The 15,768-nt window shown below is 38.3% G+C and overlaps 1 protein-coding gene and 1 long non-coding RNA gene across 2 annotated transcripts in view; both read left to right on the top strand.

Moving 5' to 3' along the window:
* MAN1A1 (mannosidase alpha class 1A member 1) overlaps positions 1–15,768 on the top strand; it is a 210,210-nt gene that overhangs the window by 101,553 nt on the left and 92,889 nt on the right. The window lies entirely within an intron of this gene.
* Positions 199–3,279, top strand: LOC122459334. The gene is made up of 2 exons (XR_006279949.1): positions 199–2,293; positions 2,493–3,279. It is a non-coding gene; the product is annotated as an uncharacterized LOC122459334 (long non-coding RNA).

The raw sequence follows: 15,768 nt of genomic DNA, 5'->3' as shown, positions 1-15,768 counted from the left end.
GGAAGATATGACTGGAGAAACTGTTGATATGATTGAAGGGAGAACGGAATGAATAACTAGCATACAGATGCCAAAGGAGACCCCTAAAAATACCACTGCTCAGGGGTCTTAGGTGAGTTGGCATGAAATTTGGATCTTAGGTGAGTTGGTATATGGTATTCTGCATATACAGATATCCAGGTATACAGGTATCCAGCTGCAGAAAGAGAATGAAGATTGCTGTGTGGTTTTTCACTTTTGTCCTGAACCTCAGTTGTATAGACGTGGAGAAAGCAGAGCTGGAATTTGTCCTCTAATTTCAAACAGCCAGTGGTGTCAGTCTTTACTTGTTTCTCATAGCTAGTCTGGAGGCCTCAGGGACCACAAAAGCAGTAGCCCTCCTACGAGTAGTTTCCAGTGAAGAGCATGCTGGAAACTATTGCAGAAGCTTTGATAGCTGCTGCTAGATATTTCTTCTTGACTTCCTTTGCAATGTTATGCCTGTTTTTTCTTGAGCAAACCCAAGCAAGCACGCCTCATGATGTTCTTCACAGTGGCAATTACACAAAGGTGTTGGGTTTATAGTTAAAATTCTAAAGGTTCCATGTTTAAACTCCCCTGTTAAAGTTCTCTGAAGCAGTTTATACTCTCACGTAGATATATTGCTCCACATTCAACGTTATTACTGATAGAAAATCCCAGAGGCTGAAACTAACCACTTTTTTGTTTTTAGTAAATATACATTTTAACTAAGATGTTTCATCTGACACTTGAAGGAAATCAGCCATCATTCTACAATAACTTATTAACCCAGAAATGAGTCTATCTAGAGTAATTTTAGAAACAAAAATCGTTTTTTTCAATTAGTTATACTCCACCAATAATTTCTCTTCCAGCAAAGCTGCTGCTGCTCACAAACTAGTGAGCTTTTTGCAATGTAACCTTTTGTTAACATTTTAATTAAGCAGTAGTAACAGATGTGGAGAACATTTTTTGGCAGTTAATGACCAGCTAGAGGAGTCAAGGGCTCTGAACTCAATTGGTCATTAACTGCCAAGAAATATTTGACCTGTCAGTTATTAGGTCTATTCTAAACCATCAAAATATAAACATATAAGGAGAAAATTAATGATCTTGTGTGATTAGACATAAACATACACTACTTATCATGGACACAGTATTCTGTTCTAGTACTTGCATTCCTCTAGAAATTACTTACCAGTCTACTAACTGGTAAGAAAAGAGGCCTGTGTGTTCAACATGCCTTTAAGTCTATAGCTATGAATAAGTTATTTTATGTAAGATCTTTGTAGGACAAAATAGTTTTATTGGCTGAAGAAAGGAGGGTAGGTCATTATGGTGCTACATGTGAGCCTTTGGGTGAAAATCTTACAAGTCCAAAATTTGACACATAGCTGCTACTTTTTAGTTTTTACCTGACCAATATCTCGTGGGCCATCCAGTCCAATTCCAAGTGGAATAGGAATTTGCGCATTCTTTCAAACTTTTTTAATCTACTACAAATCAAATCCAGTGACAGTGCATCCTTCACAGGGAGGGAGGAGAGCAGCTGGATTTGACATCCTCCACCCTCAAAGATTTCTACTGTTTGATAAGTACATACCACCACACAGATGTCTCGATTATTTCAAGATATCATTCCTTGTTGTAGTACCTCTCAAATACTGGGCAGAGTGTTCAGCACCTTTTTTATTCTGGTTCCTTCACTCTTCCCATCACCTCCCTTCCTCCGAAAGCCTTAAGTATATTGTTACCGTACTACCACCTAATGGATAATATAGTATCTTTTCCTTTTATTATTTTTGTCAGACAATCCTGAATTGACAAGTGTGAGATCATGAATTCCCTAAACAATTGTCTAGTTTAAAGAAAACAGTTTCTGTTGGCACACCCCCCAAGAAAATCTTTTGGTTTATTTTCCATTCTCATTTAGAAATATTTTGATTTTGCATTAATAGATAATTTTCCACTCCAAATTCAGCTACTTGAGTTCTCTGAACTGCTATCTAGAATTATGTCATGGAGTAGCTGCATATCTCTAAGATGTAGACTGGAAAGAGCTTATGTTCATCTGAAAGTCTCTGGGATGTTGGTCCGTTTTTCCTGTATTAGAAATGAACATTTTTGGACTCCATGGTCTCATTATTCATTTCAGAAAATCGACTAGATATGGTTGTCCCTGCAGTTGTCAGGTAGCTACTTTTTGGGTCCCATGCTGTGGCTGCTTGAGCATAATCTATACACGGCAACTGTTGAAGCTTTAGTCTATAGTTGAAACACCTTTTTAAATCAGGTTTCAGAGTAGCAGCCATGTTAGTCTATATTTGCAAAAAGAAAAGGAGTATTTGTGGCACCTTAGAGACCAACAAATTTATTTGAGCATAAGCTTTCGTGAGCTACAGCTCACTTCATCGGATGCATTCATGCATTCAGTGGAAAATATATGGCAAATGTATAAGGTACCACAAGTACTAGTTTTCTTTTTAAGTCAGACATTTCAAAGTGTAGGAATTTTTTTCCTCTTGACAAAAAAAAATGCCTAAAATTAATAGGAAAAAATTGTTTTGGTGGTAATTCTCTTGCCCAGTTAGGTGGACTCTTTTCCAGAAGCAAATAAGTTGGTTAATTAAGCAACTGGCAAACAATTTATAATGTTTGAATACAGGCACTCCTCACTCTTTCTCAAGGCTAAGTATTATAACTTATTTTGAAGTACAGTGGTCATTTGCCTGTCTTGTTACTAGATTTAACTTGTGAACTGCTTTGAAGATGTTTGTTTTTTTTAGAACACACTTACATTTATTTTCTTTGAAATATATGCCCAGTGATGGTTTTTCATGGCTTTAGTTATGCCCACCCCAGCTTATGGCAAGGGAACTGCTACATATGCACTCCCAAATTGCTCTACTAGTGTCATCAGACCAAATTTGTAACAACCTTGATATTCAGGTTAGACTTAAACCCCTCGCCTCCTTTTATCAAACTAGCAGTTGTCATAATGCTTTAAGTTCAGTATCTTGACCTGTTTCTGGTAGGCCTCTTTAAAAAGATTCTTACCTTTCAGAAACAGTGAACTACAAATTATCTAGTTTTCTAATGAAGGTAAACTCTGGAAATGATCAAAAAGCTGAACATGGCAAGCTTTAATATAATATAATATAACATGACATGTTCTGTCTAAAAACGTTTTGGGGAAATAGTCTTCATGTTTAAATGAGAAATTTATGGCAATTGATTACTTGAGAAGGAAAATTTTAAACATATCCTTTATTGAATATTTCCGTTTTGTGTTTTTTAGTATCTTCAGCCACAGTTCAGAATAATCCTTGTAATACCTCTGTGACCCTTACTCATATGAGTAAGCCTTTATAAGTAATATGAGCCACTTATGTGAGTAAAGTTTGGAAGATCAGATCCTCAGCTCTTCCAAATCATAATCAGATTGCCTATGAAAAGTGTAATGTTGCTGTGCTTTGTTTTCAGTAGTGTAACTAAAGGCAGCTTTGGTTATGTAAAAAGTGATTGAAACAATAATTGTTGGTACTTTGGAATTAAATGTCCATGGTTAATGATCTAAAATAGCAACATATTGCATGTCCCATAATTATTTGTAAATTGAAGTTTAATCATAATTAACTAGGAATATTGTAACACATTGAATAGATTCTAAAACATCTTGCTTGTGCTAAAATTCATTCAAATAAAATCGCTAATGTAGCTCATTTTAAAAATGTGATAGACATTGAATACTTTGGTTGTCTGATAGCCAAGTCTTTACATGGCATATTTGACACATCTTGTTGCTGTAATTACATTAAAACCCACTGGAAAAAAAATTGCCTTTCTGGATTTAATCAGGCTACCATGAATGATACACAAGTATTAAAACAATTAGATTTGAAGCCAAGAGTTTTTTTGCATTTGAATTTAAATATTAGTCTTAAAATAGAGAGAACACACAAGAAAGGTCAAACTTGACTAAGACGAGCTAAACTTTTCATCAGTGTTAAGAGCACTTCAGGTGTGTGTGTTGACAACATAATCTGAAAAGAAGTCTTAGATTTTAAGATGTTTTCTTTTGTTGTGTGTCTGGATTACTACAAAATATTGTGTATTTAACTGAAGACTGCTTTCTTGCTATTTATCTATCAGATTTGCTATGGATTAATAGAGTTCATTTATGAGGGAGGAATTGGGGATAAAGTTGACTTGGGGGTGGGAGAGAGGAAGTTGTCTGGAAGTAATACAAATCTTTGGGAGTTGTTTTGCTTTCCTTGAGGGTGCCACTAATACTGATTTTTCTGCTTTAGCTTGACCACTCTTACACTTCATATGCAGTTAGACAATGGATTTATTATTTTATCTTCAGTTCTGCTTATGGCATGGTCAGTATAGCTTATAATAATGGGCCAAGTTTCTTCCAAATTTTTGCTTAGAGGAATTAAAATGTCTAAGTCTGTTTAAACCGTATGGCTGACTGTGATTCCAGTTCTCAACTACCACTATGCTCTCTCCATTATTATCCTGGGAAGACCGCTACTGGGAGCAGGGTGGGGACAGTGTCAGAGCTGCCATGTGATGGCCACCATATGCTGCACCCATAAAAGAGGTTTTACTGGAGGAGAAGCTTCATGAGCATGCTTCACCATACCTTCTCCCTGTCCCCACTCTATTTTCTGCTAGTGGGAACACAACAAACTCCGGTCTAGTCATATGAACAAAACTAGTTTTTAACTACTTTTTGGAGTCCAGCTCTTGATCTGTTAACAATAACCAGCAACTGAGTGGCTAACTGGAATCCCCACAAGAGCTGTTCTACTACTGCTCTGCAGCACTGCAGTCCCAGGTAAAAGTGGAAGAACTGTGGTGCTATTGTCAATAAACATGATAGCTTCCCTCTCAAGCTCTTGCCATTGATAACTATACATGGATATTAGACAAATGAGAGCTGTACAGAGGGGACAGGCAGTTCTTTGACTTGCTCTTTGATTTTATCATTGGCTGCTGCTTTTGAGTGATGTTGAATTTTCTTCTAGCTATGGGCACTCCTTTCCTATCCCTCCACACCTGACAGAACAATAAGCAGACACCTCTTGTTAGATTGGTGAGAGCCCTCATAGATGGTCACACAGTATAGGGCACTTGGACATCCCACAAAATCAGGATACACACACATCCCCTGGAATTCAGAGCAGTCTAAGAAGCATGCAGAGCATTCTTACCATTAATCCAGTCTCAGCACATTCTCATAACGTCAGACAACGTGACAACTGATCTGCATAAACAAACAGGAAGTAGTGAGATCCATTCCACTGTGCATACAAGTGGCCAATTTATAAAACTGGAATATCAAGAACCACAACATGCTGTCTGCAGCATACCTTGCAGGAACCCAGAATTCACTTGCAGACAGCCTCAGCAGGTGCTTTAGCTCCCACTCATAGATGGTGGCATACAGCTAACTGGTGAACAGCTTCTTCACTCAGTGGGGAATCCCATCCCGCCTTCCAGACAAACAGGAAATGCAGCACATACTGTTCCATAGAATTAAAAGCCAGAGGGACCACCTGATCATCTGATCTGACCTCCTGTATATCACAGGTCACCAACAGCACCCAGCGTCCACACATTAAACAACTGAAATTAGACCAAAGTATTACAGCTCACAAAAGACTAAACTATTACATGCCACAGACAGAAAATAGGAAGGACTGAGGTGTATCAATGCCCAAGGCTCCCACAATGCCAGGGAAACGAATAAGTGAGAGAAACTTGGATAATTCTGGCAAGCGATCTGCATCCATGCTCCAGGAGAGCTCAGGGCCAGTTCTCTAGAGGTGATGATCTCCTACTCCCTTGGATAGATGGTTTGATCCTGCTGCTTCCTTAAGTAATGTGGAAGATTTGACAGGACAGAGCATGAGTTGTCGTCATGCCCAAATGACCTAGACAATTCAGGTTCCAAGGTCTTTTTCATATGTCAGCCCAGCTGCCTGCCTATCAACCTTCTTCCCTTCCCAGACCTCGACTCAATAGAACAGCAGGGTCAGATATCCCAATCCAAAAGCTCTTTGCCTCACCTTGTTATTTGGATGGGCATTGGATCTAGAACATTACTGTTCTACAACTGTGCAAGCCATTCTTACTAATAGCAGAAGAGTTCATCAGGAAATGTTACCTCTCTGGGCCCAACACCATCATATGTCCCCAGAGACAACAGATGTTCCTTGATATATTGGGTTACCGCCTTACCCTCAAGATGACAGTTCTTTCCCTTAGCTCGATACAGGTTCTCCTGGCATCAGTCGACATAGAATCATAGAATATTGGAGTTGGAAGGGACCTCAGGAGATCTAGTCCAACGCCCTGATCAAAGCAGGACCACTCCCCAACTAAATCATCCAAATTTAATTTTGTATTTATTTCCTTTTGCCCCAGATCCCTAAATGGCCCCCTCAAGGATTGAACTCACAACCCTTGGTGTAGCAGGCCACTGAGCTATCTCTCCCCCTGGACATGTTTACCTCCAGTGCATAGCTACCCTGTAATTACTCACCGACTAACCTCCAGGTTCTTAGAGGGCTTAATTAGAACTTTCCCACTGGTAATAAAACTGACCCCTCAAGGGAACCTTAATTAACCCTTTCAACACTTACCAAGCCATCTTTCCACCCCGTTAGCCTTCATAGACAAGTAAAGCACTTACTTTCCTCATTGCGTCAGCCAGACAGATAGGTAAACTGGGGGCACCAATGGCAGGCCCTCTGTATACAATATTTCATAAAGACCAAGTCTCACTGCTACTGCTGCTACTACTACTATATCCGAAATTTACCCCTACAGTAGTTTTGGAATTTCCCATAAACCCCCAGACTATCAACTCCCCTGTATTCTTTCCAAAGTCCTAAGCCTCCAGTGAAGAGAGAGAACTTTATTCCTTGAACATAAAATGAGCTTTGGAATGTTACCTACAGAGAACAAAGCAGGTCAGAAAGTCACTCGGGCTGTTTGTTGCCATAGTGGAACAAGCTTGAGGACTAGTTATTTCCTCCGAGGGTCTCCCAGTTGGATTTCTGGCTCTATTCTACTTTATCAGCTTGTACCTCCCCCACACAGGATCTGGGCTCATTCTTATGGGAGCACAAGCAGCCTCAGTAGCAGGGCCGGCTCCAGGTACCAGCAAACCAAGCAGGTGCCTGGGGCGGCAAGTGTAAAGGGGCAGCAGGACATCAGGCCCCGGGGTGTCAATCTGCCCTTGGTGGTGGCAGGAATTCGGCAGCTGCTCCATCACTCTGCCTCCCTGTTCGGCAGCAAGTTTTTTTGTTTGGTTGGTTTTGTTGCGCTTGGGGCAGCAAAAACACTGGAGCCAGCCCTGCTCAGTAGCATCACTTCAAGAGGGTACTTTTCCTTGTTATTTGCAAGACAGTAACATGGAGTTCCATTCACACATTCACAAGGTGCCACACCTTGGTCCAAGTCTCCTCCACTAATGCATTCTTTGGGACAATGGTTCTACAAGCAGCTAGGCCACATTGCGCCCTCCTCACCAAGTAGTGCTTATCAGTCACACCCAGTGGGATAAGACCAGCACTCGAAGAAGGGGAAGTTGCTTACCCTTCATAATTGGAGTTTTTTGAGATGTGTGCTGAGGATGGAAGTTCTGTTTTGTGAATAATGTTGAAATTTTGAAAATGGGTTTCATTCCAAAAGGAAATTCTCTATGAAGGGAAAATTCTGGGGGGAAAAAAAATCACTTTGGGTTGATCAAATGTTCTTTGTTTGCTTTTTTGACTATATTTTAGAACTTTATTTAACATTGTAAAAATTTTAAAATGAAAAGTTTCAAAATGGAAAATCAGAATGTTTGCTCTGAAAATGTATATACGATATGTAAACATGTTTGAAACTGCTTGTTTTTTCCCTGCTAAAACTAAGTTCCAGTAAAATCAACTTGATTTCTTTTGATTCTGATAGAACTGCATAGTCTGGCAGACTATAGCGGAATTGAAATTTCTCTGACTACCTGTGTTTGGTATTCTCATAGCTATAAGTTAACATCCTAGGAAGATGATTGGGAACAGTTTTATATTTTAGTGGTATTGTCTGTCAGCAAAATTAACCAAATACAAAGGTTTATTTTTTTCCCAGTGCTGCTAAACTCCAATTATCTGAAATTCGGATGATCAAAAATGTGAAAATAGACAAAATTCTGATTTTAAGGGATATGTCTCCTGAGCCATTCAGACAATCAGAATGTAAATGTAGTAGTGATGGTCACAAAATATACTATTTGTGTATGAAATGTAGATATGAGATGAAAGAACTAGTCATTTAAATGCAAATTTGCTATTTTTATTATAAAAAGTGTTCCACCATCAATAAATTATTTCAAATTATACAACTACATTTTTAGTTGTATTCCAGTTTAATTATATGTTGAATATTTAATTTGATCGGTACTATAAATGGCTAAAATATGAAGTCTACAGAAAACAAATAAAAACAGAGACGCTACCCTGTTGTGTGCATGCATGTGTATATATAGAAAATAAAAGCAATAGTATTCTAGTGTTTGATCTTTTTTTAATGTCTTAAAGAACAACAGTAGTCTGTCTTACTAGAAAAAGAGGGCTAAGAAGTGTTCCTCTGCTCTGACTACGTCAAGCTTTCCAGATTTCAGAGTAGCAGCCGTGTTAGTCTGTATTTGCAAAAAGAAAAGGAGTACTTGTGGCACCTTAGAGACTAATAAATTTGTTAGTCTCTAAGCTTTCCAGAGAACAGCTCAGCTGTGAAGGAAGTTGCCCTTTTGTTTCCTCCACTCACAAGCAAACTTCAAGGACCCAAATTGTGAGGGTAACAGCTACCATTAAAGAAACTTAATGAGTAAGCATTTGCTGTTCCTGACAGTCATAAGGATAAACTGCAGTCTGCCAAGCCCAGGTATTTTTCAAAAGCTATCTTGTCAGGTTTCACTATAAATCCAATGAGAGCTAAAATTATTCTGTGATTAGGTTCAGTGCTTTAGTTATGACAGTGTTCTCCAGAGTCATTGCCCTCTAAGATCACCTAGTTCTAGGTCATAGATCTAAAGGAAAACTTGAAGCCACAAGAATGTAAATCCTGTTTGGCAGCTGCCTGGAGCAGAACTTCTGGTCTGTCTCAAGCCTGAATAAATATACCTTCAGTATTTTTCTTTAACAGGCTCAGTCTGTTTCTTTCTCTCATGGGGTGGGGCAGAGTGAGATTAATTAAACCGGCACAATCAATTTAAATCAGACGGGGTACTTCAATAAGACAATTAATGCAATGTGCAGTAGTAAGTGAAACTTAACCACCTTACATTTATACTGTCACCATTTACCACACGCTTAAATGTGCACTTCTCTGAATTTAAGTTCTAAACTCATGTGGGTGCACTTGAAGACCTTGAAGCTGGGGACAGTCCTCTCTTGGTCCAGGAAACCAGCCCGGCCAAAGCAACAAGGAGCAGAGCAATTCTAACTTGAGATCATTCCAACTTCTAACTTGAGATCACCTCCTGAAAATGGGAGTTGTTTAAAGGAGGGGATGGGAGTTGTTTAAAGGAGGGGACGGTATTGCTGGATTCTGTTAGAAGATAAGACCACTTGATCTCATCAGATTTAAGCAACCTCTTAGTCTTTTTGCTATCCCCCTTCCCTTGCCAGCACTTTCCCAAACAATAAAGGTGATGGTTACTCACAGTGCCTTTACTTGTGTACACAAACTGCGGAAGACTTCACAATTCCTATATTAAATTCAATAAAGGGTGCAGGCACTTAGCATTAGTCAGACTTGTTTTGACAAAGCCAATAGGCGTGATGTCTTAGATGTTGGGTTTTAACAATCAAATGGATTGTAGCCAGTGATAGCCCATCTCTTTGAAAGAATCCTCAGTAGTAATTAAGAAACCAGCCATTCAGGAGAGAGTGACCATCCTTTCCTACCCTGCAAGAGAAAACACATGTTCATTTTGTGCCTCGTAACAGATGTGCCATATGAAGGTGGTGGCCAGAGTTTTCCAAGATGTGCTGAATATACTAACCTTTAAAATGTTGCTCTCCCCTGAATATTGACACACTCTAAAAATGGTATCATGAGGTTCCATGTATGCCTCTGTCATTTCTATATCCGATTACAAAGAGATTTTTTTTCTAACTCTCAGTCCTGCTATCTCTGGTTTCACTTCTCACGTGTACAATAAAGGATTTACAGGCTGAATTTGGTCATTAATGATATCTGTCAACGATTGCTTTTAATGGAGTTGCCTGGACATAGTGGAATTCACGAAGCATTTCTGCTGAGCACAAGAATGTGTAGTTAGTCTCTACAATGTTTAACAGGAGTGAAAAACATAAAAACTTGCTGTCACTTGCCTAAGCAGCTATGATTTGAAGATACACACAGCAAAGATCTGTTAGCAAGAAATTACTAATTTTTACAGTCACTATTCGGATTAGAACCATCCTTGAACAGATACATGGTGCACGAAGTCACAGTCCTGGGTTCCAAATCTGTCTCCATTTCTACTGTTGTATACAGGGGACACCATCATAGGGCCTAATCACATCAGCCACACTATCAGAGGCTCGTTCACCTGCGCATCTACCAATGTGATATATGCCATCATGTGCCAGCAATGCCCCTCTGCCATGTACATTGGTCAAACTGGACAGTCTCTACGTAAAAAAATAAATGGACACAAATCAGACGTCAAGAATTACAACATTCAAAAACCAGTCGGAGAACACTTCAATCTCTCCGGTCACTCAATTACAGACCTGAGAGTGGCTATCCTTCAACAAAAAATCTTCAAAAATAGACTCCAGTGAGAGACTGCTGAATTGGAATTAATTTGCAAACTGGATACAATTAACTTAGGCTTGAATAGAGATTGGGAGTGGATGAGTCATTATACAAAGTAAAACTATTTCCCCATGTTATTTCTCCCCCCCACCCCACCCCCCACTGTTCCTCAGATGTTCTTGTTAACTGCTGGAATTAGCCTACCTTGCTTGTCACCATGAAAGGTTTTCCTCCTCTCCCCCCCCCCCCCCCGCTGGTGATGGCTTATCTTAAGTGATCACTCTCCTTACAGTGTGTAAGATAAAACCCATTGTTTCATGTTCTCTGTGTGTGTATATCAATCTCCCCTCTGTATTTTCCACCAAATGCATCCGATGAAGTGAGCTGTAGCTCACAAAAGCTTATGCTCAAATAAATTTTAGTCTCTAAGGTGCCACAAGTACTCCTTTTCTTTATACAAAGAGTGGGGCACTTGCAAGTAAGCTTTAGCCTCTCTAACTCATTAAAATTTTGAATCCTTGCAGTATTATGAGGAACACAATGTAAATAGTTTTGCAAATCTGTAATTTTTTTTACCACAAAAACTAATAATTATATAGCTCCACTATGGGGTCTGATCTCTGTAAGTGTAAATAAAAATGTCCCATATTCAGTGGAACTGCTGTGGAGGAAAACATCTAGAAACTTCAATCATCAGTTCTTCTTCCAAACTAAATGAAGGATATGTGGTCTCTCTCGAGGGTAAGTGGTGGAGGGAGGCGGGGGAATGATCTTTATTAAAATGGCTACCTGTCAGTGATAGAAGCTGAACAAGTTTAGTATAATTACAGTTGTGCTATATTATCCTCTTCTGGAAGTCATCTTACTAATATATGATGCTTCTAATATGGGAGTTCACAGTAAGAGCTGGTAATTCCTAATCCAATTTCAGTTTTAGTTTAACAATTAGAAGAACTTTGCCCTTTAAACATGAAATATTCAATATATCCTCAGAATTACTAACACCTCAGAAATGGACGTTGTTTGTAACTCTGAACAAAACATTATGGTGGTTCTTTCAAAAGTTTACAACTGAAAATTGATTTAACACTGCTTTGAAACTTTATTATGCAGAAGAAAAATGCCACTGTTAACCATCTTAATTTAAATGAAACAAGCTCAAACAGTTTCCTTACCTTGTCAAATGTTTTTTTAAACTTTCCCTTTATTTTTTTAGCAGTTCGGTTTAACATAGGACTGTACTGTACAGTAGTTGCTTTTTTTTGGTCTCTGTTGCCTGATTGCGTACTTCTGGTACCAAATTAGGTGTGTGGTTGACCGATCGGTTTGTAACACTCTGGTGTTTGTAACTATGAGGTTCTATTGTATTTCAATGTTACATATTCAATTTCTGCTGCTTCATGTTAAAACAGTAAAGGAAACAGTTACTCTTTAAAGGACTACTGTATTTTTTCTTGATGCATAAACAAATCCCACTACTGTTCAGTGGAATTATACATGTGCATCAAGGGGGGGGTGGGCAATAATATGCAGCTACCACAATGATAATGCTGTATAAGAACTTGAACAGAATAGATCTTGTGCATAAATGACAGTAAAATAAGCTTTAAATGTTCACTTTTCTTGAAAGAAATATGCAACTAGTGTGTTTTAGATTTTTGAGTTTAGTGTAGACTTGATGAAACACCCATATACACATGATGATTTACCTTAAAACTTTGGCAGATAAACTGAGGAAATTTGTTGTCCTTCAGAAACCACCAAATTTGAAGTGCCATCTTGCATTTTTTCCTGTCTGTGTTTACAAAGGTTTGACTAATGCACCTATTCACAACTTCTGAAAACAAAAGCAAAGTTTCTATAGAAGTTGTTGGGCTCATTCCTCTCATGGAGAAAATAGAGCGTGTCAGTCAAATGGAGTGCGTGCATAGGACTTCAGATCCAGTGTTTCTACACTACATGAGACCTACAAGTCTCTGTTTACCTCAAACCCTTTTGATGCAACAGTAATGAGCTCCTCTGATCAGTTGTGTTACAACAGTTTCCTCCACTTTTTTTAAATTTAAAGGCAAAGAATTGTTTCAAGTCACTCGCAAAAAATGTTTTGTTTAGAAATACATAGATTCTTCACAGGGATGTGTGACTTTTCAACAGAATGAAAACAGTACTTATTATTATTCAGATGGTCACCTTTATAATAAGAGAATTCCTCAGCCCTTTGTATCCCAGGGCCAATCCCCAACTGCCTAGTTTCTGCTCCTGTTCCATCAAAAGGGGAATGTCTGTTGGCTGCTGCTTACTCCTAGTAGTTAATACTGCACTGCTACCAGTTGAGGAGCTCATTAAATCATTGTTCTGACATACCAATAAGAAATTCAGGTATTTTATACCAAAATTAATAAAATTGACTGGAAGCATAAATCAACTAATAGGAATACTCAGTAAAATACTGCGCCTATTTCTATTGTTTTACTACAAAATTTAATATGAATAAGGGCTTTTAAGAAGTGTTTGTTTCCCACTAGCAAATAGAACAAGCTTACAAATGTCCTATGATGATGAACCTGAAATTTAACAACCCATCTCCTCATTCGCAATTGACATTAAAGAGCAAATAGGACAGCCACTGCTTGCACAAATTGCGTGCCCATCAGCACATAATTTGTCTTTATGTGCCTCCCGTAGTGATTTAGGAGCTTATTCTATTGCTAAATCATGGCTCAAAGTCACTTAATGGCATTAGAATTAAAAGATATAGCCAGATTTATGAGGCCAGGAATGAATCTTCTGTGAGTGCTTTATGCCGCTTAGAGAATGTAATTATTGATTCACAACGTAGCACCTTTAGGTGCCTCCCTCCACACAAGCTATGCTGGGAATCAACTCTTACCAGTCAGCTATCTGAAAAGAGAATTTCATATGCAAAGTTCTACCCCCTGTTTGGATATGGTGGCTCACAACATGTAAAATGAAGTTTTTAAGTTTGCTGTTGTAGCTAGGGTTTGGTACACAAAGTTAAATGAACAGAAAATTAGGAAGCAGATGCTTGTGGCTTAACAGTGGAACTGTGCTTAAAGATACTCATTACTGGTGGATAAGGAGCAATTTTATTGGGACAGCTGTTTCCTTAATCAGGAAAAACTCAAACCTCTAAGATGACATCCAGATGTATACTGTCTCTTCACAATGTGATATAGTATGTCTCGATGTTGTATACTGTATTCTTTACTTAAATGTAAAAATGTTTTAATTTATACCACATAAAGTATATTGTCAAAACCATGGAGTGTTAAGTTCCTTTCTTCCTTAGCCATGGAGGAAACAGAACCATGAAATATATTACATTTATGTTGCACTTTTGGCCTCCCAACCTACTGTTTATCCTAGAAGAGATTAGTGGACAAGTAACATTCCATTTCTATGAGCAGCATTCCAACAGCAATTAATTAAAAAAAAAATCTCTCATAGATGGTGAGTTCTGTGGAGTATAGACTATCTACCTGTGGCATATGTCTGTACAGGGCTTTGCACAGTGTGGACAAGGATCCTGACTGAGGCCTTTGGGCACTACTGCAATACAGATGATGATAAATGTGATAATGTCAGGTTACTTTCCGCACACATATAGGTCATGTGAAAGCAGGGATTTGACATTTACACTGGTCTGAGATCTAGGATCAGTATACAGTTGTGGACACTGACAGTTTTAACATCTGATAACTTGTCATTTTGGGATTCCAGCCTTTACGGTGATATAAAATATTCTGTTTCTGTTCCTACATAAGAATGGTACTTCAAAACTCTGTCACTGATTTATTGACACTGAGATGCTATTTTAAAAAAAAAACTGGTGCTAAGAAGACTATAGGGGGACCTGATAATAGTCTTCAAATGTGTTAAGGGCTTTTATAAAGACGGATGGTGATCAAGTGTTTCTCTATTTCCTCTGAAGGTGGAAAAAGAAGTGTTCTGCTTAATCTGCAGCAAGGGAGATTTAGGTTAGATACTAGGAAAAACTTTATAGCTTTAAGGATTAGTTAAATACTGGAATAGGTTACCAAGGGAGGTTGTGGAATTGCCATTTTAGGAAGTTTTTAAGAACAGGTTAGAGAAACACCTGTCAGAGATGGTCTAGGTGTACATGGTCCTGCCTCAGTGAAGGGAGGTGAACTGGGTGACAGTCCTATGATTCTGTGACTTCTGTATTGTTATTCATTCATTAATTGTTGTATAGCTTTTTCAAACACCACTCATACCTGAAAATTGAATACCTCAAGCTGAGAAATTTTTCCATTTGTATGTTCCTCTAACTTCATTTTTAACTGTGCCAATAAACATAAACCTTAAAGAAATTACTAATACCTGTTATAAATATCAGCCACGTTAGCAATTACTGCCCTTCGCCTCCAGATTAAGGGTCCTTCCTCAAAACTGTTAGGCTGTTTTTGCAATTTATGGCTACATAAGCACTTCCTGAATGTACAGAAGCATAACCAAAAGAGACAGCTCAATATAATTGAAACAAAACCCTCTATCTTGCGGTTTGTTTTATGTATTTATTTTTGATTTGAGCCTAAAATTGAGCAGTCACCTGCCTAACTGCCAGTTTCAAGCATAAATCTACATTCAAATTATTATACAGCAGTTTCTTGTCCATCTCTGTTTAGTTCTGTCTTCAAGTTTTTTTAGTATTTTGTGCTGGGAATTACTGGCTTCCCTAAAAAATTTCAGAACACAGTAGAGCTACACTTTAGTTCTCTAGTTACAATGTTTCAAAAAATCATTATACATGTTAGATACTGCTAGCATTAGCAAGTATGATTGATTAATTTTTCACTGTTTGTATATTTGGATTAAGTGTGGGAAGCTGTCTCCAATCCAATTATTTCAGTCTGATTAAGCTCTCCAAAGCCTTTTCTGACAGGGATAACTTCATGGCACTGT

The sequence above is a fragment of the Dermochelys coriacea genome, chromosome 3 (genome assembly GCF_009764565.3).
Source record: "Dermochelys coriacea isolate rDerCor1 chromosome 3, rDerCor1.pri.v4, whole genome shotgun sequence".
NCBI classification, from domain to species: domain Eukaryota; kingdom Metazoa; phylum Chordata; order Testudines; family Dermochelyidae; genus Dermochelys; species Dermochelys coriacea.
This window is presented reverse-complemented; position numbering and strand designations above follow the sequence as displayed.